Below are 15,907 nucleotides of genomic sequence, written 5' to 3' on the forward strand. Positions count from 1 at the left end.
AACAAATACTAATTATACTCAATTCATTAATACACCCATCCCCTTTTCTATTCTAGTCATTAACAAATGGACTTACAGTACCATTAACATTTTCCCTTGGATTCAAACAATATTTACAGTTAAAGTAATTTAGGTAACACACTTAACAAAAAAAAATCTGATACTGTAGAAGTGTAGATGGTCGTTGCTGCCAAATTCTCTGCAGATGAGTTTCAATCATTAAGATGAACATTTTACCCAGAGTTAATTTCTCCATGCTACCACGTCCTCCAGCAAACCAGTATTGCATAAGCTACAGACAGCTGTTTATATAGAGAGCGGTAAGCCACACATCAAGGTCTCTACAATGCACCAGGAGCAGATAGGCTGGTGATTTGTCTCTTCAGTGTTAAACACTGTCTTAGAGCCTTATTGACCTGCCTTCAGCCTCCCACATCAGTGTCATGGGCAGGCTCTAGAAGAATGTCTGGTGTGTCCTATACTCCCTTCAAGAACTTCTGTATTATAATCTTCCCATAACTCAGTGTTATCTTAAGTTTGACACCTTTTGATGCTTTTTTTTTTTTTTTTTAAGATATTGTTTGCGGCTTACGCCTTTTATTGGTTTTTGAAGGGACAGACAGTAGGCTGACAGGAAACGGGAGAGAGATGGGGGAAGACATGCAGTAAAGGCCGTGTCGGGCTCGGGAGTCGAACCCGCGGCACACTGCGACTGGATTACCAGTCGGGTGCCCAGACGGTTACGCCACCGCCTGGGCCACCTTTTGATGCTTTATGGAGAGCCGGTATTCTGGACCTGGATATTGAAACAAAATGTGGTCCAAGCTAGGTATTGCTGGCCTCCAGAACAATTCATTATAATTTTACACCCAGTGTAATTGTTGCCCAGGAAACTATGTTCAGTGAAAATGATGGCTGACACTAATTGCACTGTCTTCTATGAAGGTCCAGGTCTGCCTTTTGTGCTCAGACATTTTGACTGGGGGAAGAGGAAGGGGCTTCTTTTCACCGTGACAACTTGCGTTGCTTCGATAATCAAAGACCTTTGGCTGGCTCCAAGATATAATCTTCAACCAACTGAGAAATACAACAGAAAGAAGGTAATAGGGTTGGCCACTTAAATCAGCACACAAGAAACTCTATTATTGGTGAAGTAATGGAGACTGACGCTGTTTGTAAGCTTCAGCTGTTTGCTTAATTGCAGATCTATGAACAACATTGGCTTTCATTTACATATGTAAATTTGAAGCAGAGCTGGTCTTGGCAATGGTTGTATTTGCCTGCAATGGAAAAAGGGGCAATGCATAGAGAGAATGAGAGAGAGAAAGCAAACAGATGGCAGCTAAAATAGAAACCAGAAGTAAAGGATCGCTTAAGAAAGACACAGTGTGGGGAAATAAGACACAGATGAGATACAGAAGTGAGATGAAGTGTCTAACTTGCAGAGGAGGTGTTGATTGAGGGTAAGGAGGCCTATGTCAACCTGGACCTCACACACACACACACACACACACGCACACGCACACGCACACGCACACGCACACACACACACACACACACACACACACACACACACACACACACACACACACACACACACACACACACACACTTTAAGATAGCTTCATCTGAACGTAAAGCAACAACCTCTACCTTACGCATAGTGCGTATAGTTAGCGTTTCTCTCATTGTATCTGAGGTGCAGCGTCGGCTCCAGACGGTCTCCCACGGGTGTCTGACAGTTACAAGTGTCCTCAGGGTGCATGACTTACCCCGTGAAGTTCAAGGGCGCTCAGAGTCACACTGATATGCTCAGATGTGCACAGATGTTGCTGCGCATGACTCTGTGATCTGGTAGCATTAGTGGCACTGTGTGTTACTAATTCATTTAGACAGCAGGGGACAGTAGGAGTAGGTCCCTGGTGATTTACCTGCTTCCAGATGTATGCCATCAACTAATGGGGGAGTGGGGAGGGGGGTGCAGTGTGCATCCGTGCGTGTGTGCGTGCTTGAGTGCGTGCGTGGAAGGGATGGGGTTCGACGTAAGAGGCTGTTATAATTCAAGCAGTGCTCATCACACCATTGAGGTGTGAATAAATAGTGGGAACCACCCCACACGAGGAGGCCTTTGCTGAAAACTATAATACCATTGCTACCCCTCCTGTCTCCTACCCCCCTTCTCTCTCACACAAACTCTTTCGTTGTCTGTTACACACAGCCAGAATGAACTGTAATATCAATAAAAGTCTTGTCCCACGTCGATATCATCCATCCTGCTGACAGAGTCCTCCTCTCTTCCCCTGCTGGTCTCCTCTTCAGACTGTCCTAATTCACTGGGTCTCCGGAGGAGGCATCAAAGTATCCATTGTCCTCCGCCTGTTCTCCATATAGCTCCACCCTCTCTTGTTCTGCCCACATACACACATACACGCCCATGTCAATGTGTTCTCTTCCAATGTGTTCTCTTCCTCTCTAATACACACACCAAGAAACAAACACATATTTGGAGCAATAACTAACTATGGGTGCTGGTGCTTGAATAGCTGTCCAGTAATAAATCCTGGCCGTGTGCGTGCATGTGTGAGTGAGTGCATGCGTGCATTTACACCTGCTTTTATAGTTCCCCCCAGCTCTTTCACATGGATTAAGCTCTGTTCTGCATTGGGCCTCTGTGTCCACCTGGGGGAAATCACCCAGGAGCCAGCAACATAAGGCAGAGATTTAAATAAGGTGCATTTTGCATCCCAGAACACAGTTTATAGTTAAGGGACGCAATAAAACAACGACCTCTGCATCCACGTGATGCACTATACTGTACTATACTGTTTTTTATTGTAGTTTATTTTGCTAGCATTAGTTATAATAATCATTTCTTCTTCTGTTTTCTACATGAATATAACCACATTATAACCATATAAAATGAAATGGGAGTTAAATGCTGCAATTTGTAATAATGGCAAAATATGACTCCTAACGTTGTTGAAGTGGGACTCATAAAATGTCCCTGGGACTCAAAGACCATCCCTGCATCCCGGGACTCATTACATTGAAAACCTATTTACATCACTGATAAGGGCACATGATTTATGTTAGTGTTTGTCAAATCCTTTCATATCATGGACCCCCGTATTACTATGCATTTGCCCACAGACCCCCATGTGAAACTATTTTGTGCCAGGGACCCCCCAATACAAGATTTGCATTGTCAATGTTTCAAAGAATAGTCCAAATCTTTCACAGTTTTCACGATTTAATTTGCAGATCTACAAGCCTGTAGATCTGCAAAAATCACACCCGTGTGAAGTGAGGGGCGCTCTTTTCATCGTACATCATCCATTCACTGTCAATGGGAATTTAATCATTGTGTAGGTCAAAGATAGCCGATTTGCTCATACATATGACGTACATTCTCCATTCATTGTCAATGGGAATTTAATGTTTGTGTAAGACGAAAATCTACACTATAGCTGAATATAGCCCCTCAAAAAAGGGCATGGTGTGGAACACATTAAAAAATATATACATTCTGCCACTTTGGTTTTCAATAGGAAATGTTACGTTTCAGCACCAAGGACAGTTCCATTGGTAAAGTAGCTATAGCTACAGTATGATCAAAAGGAACTCAGATCACAGAATGAAAGGATGAACCTTCTATTTTTTTATCAAGCATTTCAGTGGGTCACTGTTAGGCTACAGTGAGCATGTTAGGCTCCTACACAGAAGCCTGTCTGCCTTAGTGCACTCACACAAAAGCACATTCTCACCCTCAATCAATAATCCAATATGTTCAGTCAGAGATAACAGATGATCAGAAGATAGCTACAGCCTGGCCCCAAGAGCCACCTCCATCACAGCTGGATTGCACATTTCAAGTTGGGAGTCAAAGGTTAGGCCGCCAAAAAGCATCTCGCGGGAGTGTCAATCACCTCTCGTAATGGTAACACTGGAGACAAATGAAGGCAATAACAAGCAATGGGATTAGACCTCTTATAAAGGCACGGAAGAGGGAGATTTGGGACATTCGTCTCCCACACTATTGTGCAAATATGGCAGCAGCGGTGTGCACTTGCAGTCTCACAGCCGGTAAGACTGGTTTCAATGGACTATAGGCAAGGAACAAAACAGATTCAGTTGACAACATCATCTAAATGTTGCTGCAAACTCATTATAATTATGTTAAATGCTGTACAGAAATCGTGTTAATAGCAGTACAGGCATAGCTGAATACCCTTGAAAAACAATAATTGGCCTGCAGTTCTCAAATAAAGGCGTATGGTACAATGTAAGGACAGACTAGCCTCGGAAACCGATTTCATTTCTGTATGCATGCTTGTACTCGTGACAGGTTTGTATTCATGTGAATAAAAGCTCTGCTCATAGATGGTGCTTCAGCAGTCAGTTTAACTGTCCATTGAAGTAGTTAGTAAATGACCTTTTAGAGCTGGACCTTAGTCATAATCATCTATGCTGTTAATGACACCTACAGTACGCCACTGACAACACAACAGTGTAGACCAGAGCACCAAAAACGGTTCTCCTATGATAATAGGAGCTATATAGCATAATTTGTTGTTAAGTGTAGCAGCTTAATATATTTGATAAACAAGCGCATCAAGGCTTTTTCAAACACCCTGAGTCATCGAATAGAAGCCAACTGCATATCTATTAAGCCTAATCATGCTGAATGAATGTACATTGATGTCCACAGGGAGATGCGATTAAACCCAGCAGGCAGTGGAGACAAACAATATGTGACAACTGAGGTGATATGCAGACTGAAACAAATAAGAGACAATAAATGTTTTTGTACATGTGTGTCACTTTCCGTGACTGGAGATGTTTTCCAATGATGAGATTACATTTCTCGTAACAAGCTTTTTATGACACAGGCACTGTTATGAATAGAAAATGAATTCTCGGTCTTGTGAAATGAATGGTTAAGGGTGTATTATTGGTTCATTTGTATGGATTGACAAGTTTCTAGGTTACATTACGTTATATGGAGCTGCATTTGCATGTCCTATATTTTTGTGTCCAACTGTGGTTCCTATTACCGAAATTCACTCACACTAAATGTAGAGCATGCTTTTAAATGTCCTCCTCAAGGGATGAGAAGAGAAAACATTTTTGGACAGCGGTTTCACTGAAATGCTCTAAAGATTGGGAATACGTATGGGCTAATTGAGTTGAGCAACACAATCACTTGTTTTCAGAAAAGTCTAGAGCAGCAGCACCAGTATGAGTGTTGTGCAAATCAAATGATGCCACAGAATGTCTACACTTCTGTTGATTACACATTCTGTTCAAAGACAATCATTGTGAATTTTTGCACCTTAGTCGAATCAAGTCAAACCTATTTATAACACATTTTACACATTTCACATGCCAGGCGTCTACTCAGTGAATTAGACTGTGGTTACATTAAAAATACTATACTTTAAAGGCCTTAGCTGTCAATTCTCTTCTAGAGCAATGTAGAACAAATGTTACAATACTAGTATAAAAATATATTCCTAGCTTACAAACATAACAAGAAAACACTAGTAAGGAGTGAAAGTATCAATGCCACCCTGCCTTTCTAATAGATGTGACATATTTCCTACCCTTGGTTATGTACACTTTCTTTTTTATACTCTTTGGTTGCATCACCTTTGAAAGAAACATGAAATCTGACAGTTCTCTGATACATTAAAATCAAATAGCCTACTGTAGGCACTGTGGTATCATAATGAGTCTGCGGTTTGCTACCTGCATGGTGGACTTTACTTGAGAGCCAGTATTGGCCTAATTGGCTATATACAACCTAATAAAACTGACTGGGTTGTCTGATTCAACACTTTATTCTCATCCTTGTATCAATTTGCGGCTCATTTAAACTGGTCCACAAGAGTTGAGGCGGCAGAGTTATAAGTGTATCCTGATTGGCAGGAAGCAAAGATGGCGTCATTGTCTCTCAACACAACAGTCAGACGTGTGAAAACCACTGAAACCACTGTCTATACCACATGTGATTCAAAAGCCCAGAGACTTTAATTAATACAGGATAACAAACCTTTCTCACATCTTCCAAGAGTACACTGTGATCCCCAGATAGTTTTGTGAAATAGAGTAGCTGGAAAATTCAAGAAGATATTATAGTGCACCCTAGACAATGATTCATCTGGGCCATGCATAGACATTTTGGGGGACAGGGGCTCAGCGATTTCCACACCAACGCAAATCATTTCCACAGTGCCAGTATCACACACTTTTCTTTTACATTCCATTATTAGGAATATTAGATCAGCAGTCCTACTCTGACATGCTTGATACACTATAGTCCCCTGAACTTGGAGTTTTTTTGGGGGGTTTCAAAACATCATATTTTCATGTTCTATATAATGTTGTTCCACTGCATTGATATAATCGAGACATAAGGTACAACTACTGCATACAGTTTGAATTTAGTAACATGTTTTTGAGCATCACCAGAGTTATTTGTTAACTTACATCTGACTGCGTATGAGTGAAAATGTATCCAAGATGTGTTTTGCCTTTCATTGGCGACATGAGTGAATCAAAGTTGATTGACTGAATTGAAAGGAGCATTGTGTGACTGCAAACAATAATAACAATTTTAAACATTGTGTTTTTGGAAAACAGCTTGTAAAAAGTTAAACTAATTACTAGGCCTAAACAACCAATGCAAAACTTAAAAGTCCACATAGCAACAACATACCTGCTATTATATTTGCATATTTTGTAAGTTGTCCTGCATGGATTTTAGGTCTGGATCCAACCAGGTCTGGACAGGATACATATTGAGCCATTGGCACTATTGAGCCATTTTACACAGCCTATTTCTGAGACCCAAAAAATACATAATTTCTTACAAATTCTGATGTGTGTGCAAAGTTTTTGCATTTCAATAGTGCTTCGCAATGGTAAGGGCACGTTTTTATTCTGAGGGCATGAGGGTTAGGTTTAGGTCCTATATGCAGGTGCCTAACACACATCCACATCCTTGTAAGTAACTGAAGGAACCTGAATTGGCAATAAAGGAGGGGGTGAAGGAGGGAAAATGATAAGATGGAGTATGCTATGTGACTGTGTGGCTGAGTTGATGTGATGAATAGAAAGTCCCCTTGGCTGTGGACAGATGCTGGTTTCAGAGACAGCTGGTGGGGGTGGGGACACCTGTCTCTGTCTCTCTCCGTCTCCTTCTCCTCTGGTGTTGAGAAAGCAACAGATGGAGTCCGAAGGTTTTCCTCCAGTCCCAATGCAGCTCCTCCAGTCTGTCCATCTCTGGCTGCCCAAAGTGAGGGCCACGAGCCAGGGGAACATGAGGACACTGCCCGCCCCCAGCCCTCCCCACCACCAGGGTCAAGTGCTTACAGAGTGGGGTTGCCCTGTCACCCTTTCTCTCTGACTAGCACTCTGCTGCCTCCCTATGGACAAAGGGAGTTCTACACTGTCACTGTCATCCTGACTGAAGATGCTGCTATATTCAGGCAAAATGCCTGAGAGAGAGAGAGAGAGAGAGAGAGAGAGAGAGAAGGGGGTTTTCAAGTAAACTTACATTCTTCAGTTGGAGGCTACGTGGGCCTGTTATTTGTTAATGTTTCAGACTCGCTCCTTTGAAATTCAATAAGGAGTGAGAGCAGAGTGAGAGAGGCGAGAGAGACAAACAGTGAGGCAAAATCATTGTCAGATGTATTGTTACACCATTATCCTCCCCCAGTGCTTTGGATATATGGCATGTATAATTATAAACCTAATCTGTCACGGAACCTGTGATCCACGGGAGGCATACTATGGTCCGACGGAGCATTGGTTCGACATGCGTCCGCACCTCGGACTAGCGCCTGCTCCCGTGCTTGCGGTTATGGTTAGGTTAGGGGAGACTTCAATGACCTCCTCTGTCCCCATAACAAGCAAGCAAACCTTGGGGGATCGAGCGTTCAGTGTTTGTATACACACAATTTGCACTACATCACACTCCCTTTTCTGCATTAGACTCTGACTTTCCTTCTTTACACTCTGATATCAATTACACATTGCCTTGTTGTCCAAACACTACACACAATGTTCAGTTGTTGCACACACTTCTCACAGAAAATCTCAAGCATCAACCTACAACACACAATTAGTCAAATCTCTAAACATTCAGATCTGGTGAGCAATTTGCATTCAGCACTGCAACTTAAAAGGGACTTGAGGGCCTCTGTTTTGTTTGGTGAACAATGGAGAACCTTGAAGAAATCGACAACCAGAGAAGGAGAGGGGTAAGAGTGAGAGGAGGATGAGGAGGAGGTAGAGGAGTAGGTGGACATAGAGAAGGAGGAGGAGGGAGAGGAGGACAAGGAGGAGGAGGAGGAAGAGGAGAAAGAAGATGGAGAACAGTCATATAATGAGATTCGGGCAACTGTGGTTGACCATGTGCTCAATCATGGTTTGACCATGAGCCAGAGGGTCCAACCCAATCTCAGCCACTACACAGTTGCTGGCATCATTAGAACATTTTTCTGTTCTATTCCTTCCACCTTATTCTCCTTTCCTGAATCCTATTGAGGAGTTATTTTCAGCTTGGAGGTAGAAGGTATATGAACGGAACCCACAGAGCCGGCTTTGAGCAGGCTGGTTTACAATAACAACATTTTTTTTTTAAATAAATAAAACATTTTTTCGGCTGCATATGTGTGTGCTGTTTTATGTTTGACTATGAAAAAGTAGGCCTACACAGAGTCATTTTACAAAAGGAGAAATAGCTCATTCTCCAGAGTCATTGTCATTCATGTGTGTTCCATTTCTATGATTGTGTTTTAAAATTTTCACTTCATTGTGCTGTAAATGCTTGGTAGTGTGTAGCCAATGCTTAGTTGTGTGTACTCGAATGAATGGTATGTGTGTGTCATTTGAAAATATGGCTGTGTGTACCAAATGAAAACACGAGTTCCATTTTGGGAACAGTTAAGTGATTTGATGGCAAAGAGTCATCATGGAAAAGGAGAGTCAGGGTTTAGCATTTTGTGTGTTAGGTTTTCAGTTTTGTGTGTGCAGTTTTGAGAATGCCGTTAGGTTGTGAAAAACGTGTGTTAACAATCGTGAAAAACTGTAAGTTTGGAACTCTCTTCCAATGGAAGATAATAATAATAATAATAATTATTATTATTATTATTATTATTATTATTATTATTATTATTATTATTATTATTATTATTATTATTATTATTATTGACAGTATGATGAGCAGTCAAATGTGACACATAGAGGGGGTCATAGAGAAACATCAAAACCCTGCCGTAATGAAGCCCATCACAGAAAGGTCGCAAAGTGACCTTTCTGTCAGCATCTCTATGTCAGATCAATGCAGGGGGTCACAGCAGAAGCACAGTGACCTCATCAGGGATTCTTTAAGGCATAATCCACCTGAGTCAGTTGCACCTCTGTGCCTCCTATTAACCTCCTGGCCATTTGTTTGTACTGATACCCAGGGCTTTAATTACTAGCTGCAGACGAGATGTAACAACTTGTCGAGATTAAAAAAACAACCCCAAAACAGCTAGTGTGACTAAAAAGAGCAGATTCTTTCTGTAGAAATTATACAGTGAGCACCAAAGACATTATTCTCTCAAGCTAGAGATCCCTCAAGTCATGATGATGAGACATGTCTTCCCTGTTGTCAGTGTCGATTCAGAAATCCAAGTCTGTTCTGGTCTTCAACAGACTGACACAGATGCAGTGGTGTACTGTAGGTGTCTGTGTTCATTAACAGCATAGATAGATGATTGTGACTAAGGTCCTAGCTCTCTCTCTCTCTTGCAGCAGCAGCAGCAGCATAACTGGGTTGTTTCTTCTTTCTCACAGCAGCCTGTACGGCTCCCAAAGGTGCCTTTAGAGCACATTAATGGTTCCTCCACTACACGGGAGGAACGTTGCAGTTAACTTGTAGCAAAAAGCTTCCTCTCAGCACTAAAGGAATAAGCCCAGCTCCCATAGCAGTTATTGATATTTAAATCTCAGACTTCTTGGTGGAGCTTGATATTCAGTGTGTATAAGTGGCTGTGCCCTCCTCCTTCAGACTCCAGGTCATGACAGTGACTGAATGTACAATTCAGAGATGGCCTGGGGGTCCAAGTGAAAGAGCTGACATCAGTGAGACAGGTGTGACATCCAAAGCACTTTATTTGGTGTGGTGGTCAGGGCTTAGGTGTGGCCGGGTCTTAGATCTTTTTGAATTGCCTTTTAAAGGACCATGCCGTTCTAAATGTAAGTCAGTGTCTCCTCACACCATTGGCCATATCTCATAGACAGATTTATGATATAGATAGATGGATAATTGCATATACTGTAGATATGACCTTTAATATGTTCAAGAATTGAATATAAAAGAAAAATAGATATCTGTAAAGGCAGACTCTCAATTCACTGAACATGAAAATAATCTAAGGGTCCCATTTCAGCAAATAATTAAGCCATTTAGTAAATGACCCGCAGGCTCTGTTGGTGACCAGTGGAAGTGGACTTATGGGAAAACAAGAGAGTGGACAGGCTGTCAAGATGCATAATGTTCTGCCAGCTTCACTGAAGCCTAGGACTGATTTTATACTTCACAAAAGTCACAATGCATTGCATCACAATAACATGATATACAACAAAGTAGGATTTCGGTTTCGGACTGGTGTTGGTGGTCAACGCAAGAGAAGCACAGGGTGGAGGGGCTTTCTGGGGGGGGGGGGGGGGGGGGGATGGAAAACAGAGGGCATGGTTTGTGGCATAGTGGTAGTGTGGTTCTAATCAGCTACTGGCAAGCGACTGAGCGGGCGGTGTCCCTGCAGCGGCACCCCAGGTCGGAAGCCGGTTTGAAGTTTAATGATGCCAGCTGCCAGCTCTGCCAGTCTGCGAGCACTAACGAGCTGGCACTGCCGAAGGCTCGGGCCGTGGCGGCAAGCACCTGGAAATGTAGCACACGTTTCAGGGGGGCGGGGCACTACCAGGCCTGTGGAGGGGGCTGCTGTAGACCCAGGACAGCATGGAAAGCCCGGATCTCTTTGAAGAGCGCCCCAATTTCCATATTTCATTACGCATTGCTGACTGACAAGGCCCAGCCAGATGTTCTATTTTCAGCTATTTAAATTTTGACCTGCTTTTCTATCATGGATGCGAAGAAAAAAGAAAAAGGGAAGATTTAATCAAAACACAAATGCCAAGGATGATGGAAACTTGGAAGCTGCTTGTTTGTTTCCATCCATCTATTTGCCACCAGAATAAAGGTACCATGAAAATAGTATCACACAGAACATTGCTTCCATTTAACTTAATCAAGAGATTGGGCTCTAAAGTTAGCATTGTGCTCAGGAACTATACAACTGTGAATGTGTTCTTTTAAGTCTGAGTGTACAAATGTAACCAAATATAGTAAGGGATAGACCTTGTTGATCCTGCTGGTGAAATTCAGTCCCCAGAGGTGGCACAGCAGTTAAGGTACATATACAGAGTAGGCCTACTGTTGATAGTGTTGATTGTGTTTTTGTATGGATATAGTGTTGGGTGCTTGCACATATGCACACATGGCATCAACGCATGGTGTTGTGTGCTGGCACACTACACTCTGTCTTTCTTTTATCTGTATTGTATTGTGTTTTTGTATGGATATAGTTTTGGGTGCTTGCACATATGCACACATGGCATCAATGCATGGTGTTGTGTGCTGGCACACTACACTCTGTCTTTCTTTTATCTGTATTGTATTGTGTTTTTGTATGGATATAGTGTTGGGTGCTTGCACATATGCACACATGGCATCAACGCATGGTGTTGTGTGCTGGCACACTACACTCTGTCTTTCTTTTATCATTCATTTTTAAGAGCCTGCCCAGGGACTACAGATGAAATGTAGCTTTGGCTAATTCTGGCCCATTTACATTGAGGTGAAAACTGACATGTTGATTAATGAGCTTTGTCCTTGATTGTCAAATAAATAAATAAATAAAAATAAATAAATACAGCAAGGTTCATCAATAATGAACAATAGTATACGGTAGTATAGGGCAGTAGCCCCTACCCTATATCACAGTATCCTATCCCGCCCTATGCTTAAACAACATACAATTCGGTTACATTTGTAAACTCTCAGAGTTAACACTGAGGATTTTACTGTGTCCCAGCAATAACTGGGATATGATTCATTTAATATGATGACCGTAATTCATACAATTCCTCTGGAATTGTATGCTAAATTACTCAATCGCTCACTCAAAAACACTTTGACAGTCTTGACCTTTCAGTGCGTCTACGGCAAATGGCACTTTGTCAGCATGACTAAATGAGTTTAAGTGAGCTTATGTGATTAAGATGGTACAAAAACAGCTATAGACTCCCAGCCTCAGTTTGCAATATCTCTGTGCCGGTTAATTTGTTTGCACAAGATAGAAATGAAGGAACAGAGCAGCTGTGTGGAAAGAGAATAAAAAGTGAGTAGGCCTAAAGGTGGTGAACTAAGTAGCCCATACTAAAAGTATTAAAAGTACAAATTATAAAGTACACTTTCTTCCTCTCATCTCAAAGTGTTGTGAGATTGTATACAGGTATATGGGCTATTTGTAATAGGGCTTGGTTAAAGGACGACTTCACCCATTTTCAACCTATGTTCATAAAGTTGGTCCTCACTAATAGAAAGAATGTGTACCATTTTATCTTGAGTGTTAGTTAGGACCAATTACAGTAGAGTAGGCCTATCTAAAAATACAAATACACGAGTAAAGTAAGCTACAGATAATCCAAATAATTTACAGAAATCAAAAAGTAACTCAGGTGGCACATTGGTAAAGTGCATGCCCACCACCACCACTGCGGATTCTGGGGTTTTGAATCCACCACCACCATCTTTGTTGAGCGTCTAAACAAACACAGTGTGTGTGTGTGTGTGTGTGGGTGTGTGTGTGTTCGGGGGAGCGAAAGCTGGGGCAGGGAGCGAGATATTTGGGCGGTACCTGTCAGCAGGGAGGGAGTGTTGGGCAGGAGGAGGAGTAGGGCGGGGGCTCTATATGTCCTCCCGGTGAGGGCTCTTTACTGGCAGGTGAGTCAGTACTTGTGTAACGTATAGGTTACAGCAGTTACAACACACAAATGTGAATAACGAGAGAAAAGGGGGAGAAAATGCAACTGTCCAGTGTCTACAGTCACTACTGGAGATAGTGGGCTGTAGAGGGCAACAAAATACACTGCAAAAACAACTTGTGACTGTGAACGAAAAAATAAAATAAAAATAAACACTAATTCATGCCAGCTCTCACACAATCCTGAGCATTAATGTATCTCTTACTGTGTGGGGAAGCGTGTGTGTGTGTGTGTGTGTGTGTGTGTGTGTGTGTGTGTGTGTGTGTGTGTGTGTGTGTGCGTGCGTGTGCGTGCATGCGTGTAGAGTGACAGAGAGAAAAACAAGATGGATAATTAGGGGTGGATATTGTTATAGAGGTGAATGTGAATAGCACAAACATCCTGGTTGTGATTTTGAAGTGCAAAGCCTGATTCTATTTCTGGGTGTGCTGCTGTCACATCCTATACTGTATGTTAGAATGACAATTACACTGTATTATTACTAGAGAACATTACAAGTCTTATAGTTATTAGAGATAGTTATAGGAATTGTTTCCAGAGATGTGTGACCTATAGTCTGACAGAGTTTGGTGTCAAATGGTACTGTGAATGTAGTGTATCAGCAACCGTAATAAAGCAATCAAAACATGGAACTAAACTGGTTAAGATTAGATACTATCATATTTGTCCCATTGTTAGGGGCCAGGCAGGTATGCTGCTGGTAACTTGTGTATTTCTGATTCTTCTACCTTTTTTCTTCTTCTTTGAATGAGGAAATCTTCCTTTCCCATTCATAAAAATAAACAAAACTTGGCATTTGATAGGTTTGGTATAAGCCCGACCAAATTGCCCTTAAAAAGGGCCGTACTAACTTAAGGTAGCTACAGAGCACCAACAAGTTCACCTTGTTGACCACGCCTACCAACCTACCTTCCAAACGTATGGTACTCTAGTCTAGAAGAAGTTTAAACATCAGATGTATCAAGGGTGTGTATGGATAAGGATTATGATGAGCAAAAATATACACAAATATCAGGTTGTATGAAAAGAAAACGTGACGTGACATGAGAGGTTGTGCACCTCTGCTCTGCAGTGGCCGTACATACAGATTAACAGGGACAGTTGTGATTGACTTAAGATAACGTACAGGAATGGCGTTCAGAGTTACACTTTAATCTCTAAAGCATATATATATATAATAAGGGAATTCTGGGCAAAATGACAGACCATATTGGACCAAATCATGTCTAACAAAAATCCAGGGGTCATTTGATGATTAGCTTGTTATGCAACATTGATTTCTCACTCTACAGTAACAAACCAACATCTTTTTTTTTTCCTTTATGTCTTTATTATCATCATTGCATCTTGGTAACTAAATTGGATCATGATTTTTGTGTCATTGTTAAAAAAAATAAAAAAATAGATGTTGGTTTGTTACTGTAGAGTGAGAAATCAATGTTGCATAATAAGCTAATCATCAAATGACCCCTGGATTTTTGTTAGACATGATTTGGTCCAATATGGTCTGTCATTTTGCACAGAATTCCCTTATTATATATATATATATATATATATATGCTTTAGAGATTAAAGTGTAACTCTGAACGCCATTCCTGTACGTTATCTTAAGTCAATCAATCATTTAAGTGGATGCCACCTGGAGCCCCTTAGGGGTGCTGGACTATGTGAAAACCACTGATCTGGCATGTGCAGGTAGGCTATAGTACGAAGGATTAGCAGAATACAATTATCCTAAGCAAATATATTTTAGCCAACCAAAGCCGCAAAACATAAGGTGTTGTGTACTGCAGCACAAAGTAATAAACCACAAAACAAAGTTTAAACTTCACATTTGAGACCACCTTTATATATTCTAAACATTACAAACACCTAATATTTTACTAATTTAACTGAGTTTGAAGAGATTGCTTTTCAGATCCCAATACAGATGATCTATATTCTATAACCAATGTTCATTTTGGAAAATTCATAAAGATACTTTTAGGATGTTTTGCTACACCACATTCAAAATTTGCGTCATCCTTATTTTATATAAAAGTACAATTCTGAGGAATGAAAACAATTCATTTTACAATAAATAAAGGCTTGAATCTGTGCAAATTTGCAATTATCAAAAAGGGGATCTGGAAAATCAGATGCCAGAGGTTAAGCGTAAGCCAACATAAAAATGTACCATGGAATATTGCTGTTGTAGGCATATTGTGCTGAAAGTTAACTTTGTTATGGTGAGAGGAAATAAAGTGTAAAAGGTAAAAGATGGCAGTGGCACACTCGAGCCTTGAGAGGGTAGGTGAAGTTCTGGACTTGGGTTACATGGGTTTCTATTCAAATGTGAAGGTCTCCTTGACATTTTCTGCATTGCGTTGGCTGCTCATCCTTGTCGCATATTTCCATGCTGGAGAGATGAACAGCATGACCTGTTGACATTTACAAACTCATCTGGCAGAGAGCGATGGCATTCTATAAGGAGAAACACCTCGGTGCATTTCTGTATCTGTGCCTCGTCTGCGGTACTCGAGTTAACTCTGGGACAACAAATCATTGCTTTACTCACCAAATATAAATCAACCTTTTCAGAGAGAGCAATGTTGTCTTTTAGGTTCACCTTCCGGAGTCATTTGCAGTAGGTCTTATAGCACATCATAAGCCAGCACACTAATGCTGCAGTGCAGCACTGGGCAGATGGTTAGGTCATGTGAATGAACAAAACACATGCAGAGCTGCACTGACAAGCTTCCTGAACCGGTGAACCAACGAGTCTACCACCAGAGGGAGCCAGGTTTTTAGTTGGGAGCAGGATCAAGCC

The sequence above is a fragment of the Electrona antarctica genome (assembly GCF_951216825.1).
Source record: "Electrona antarctica genome assembly, chromosome: 14".
Lineage (NCBI taxonomy): Eukaryota > Metazoa > Chordata > Actinopteri > Myctophiformes > Myctophidae > Electrona > Electrona antarctica.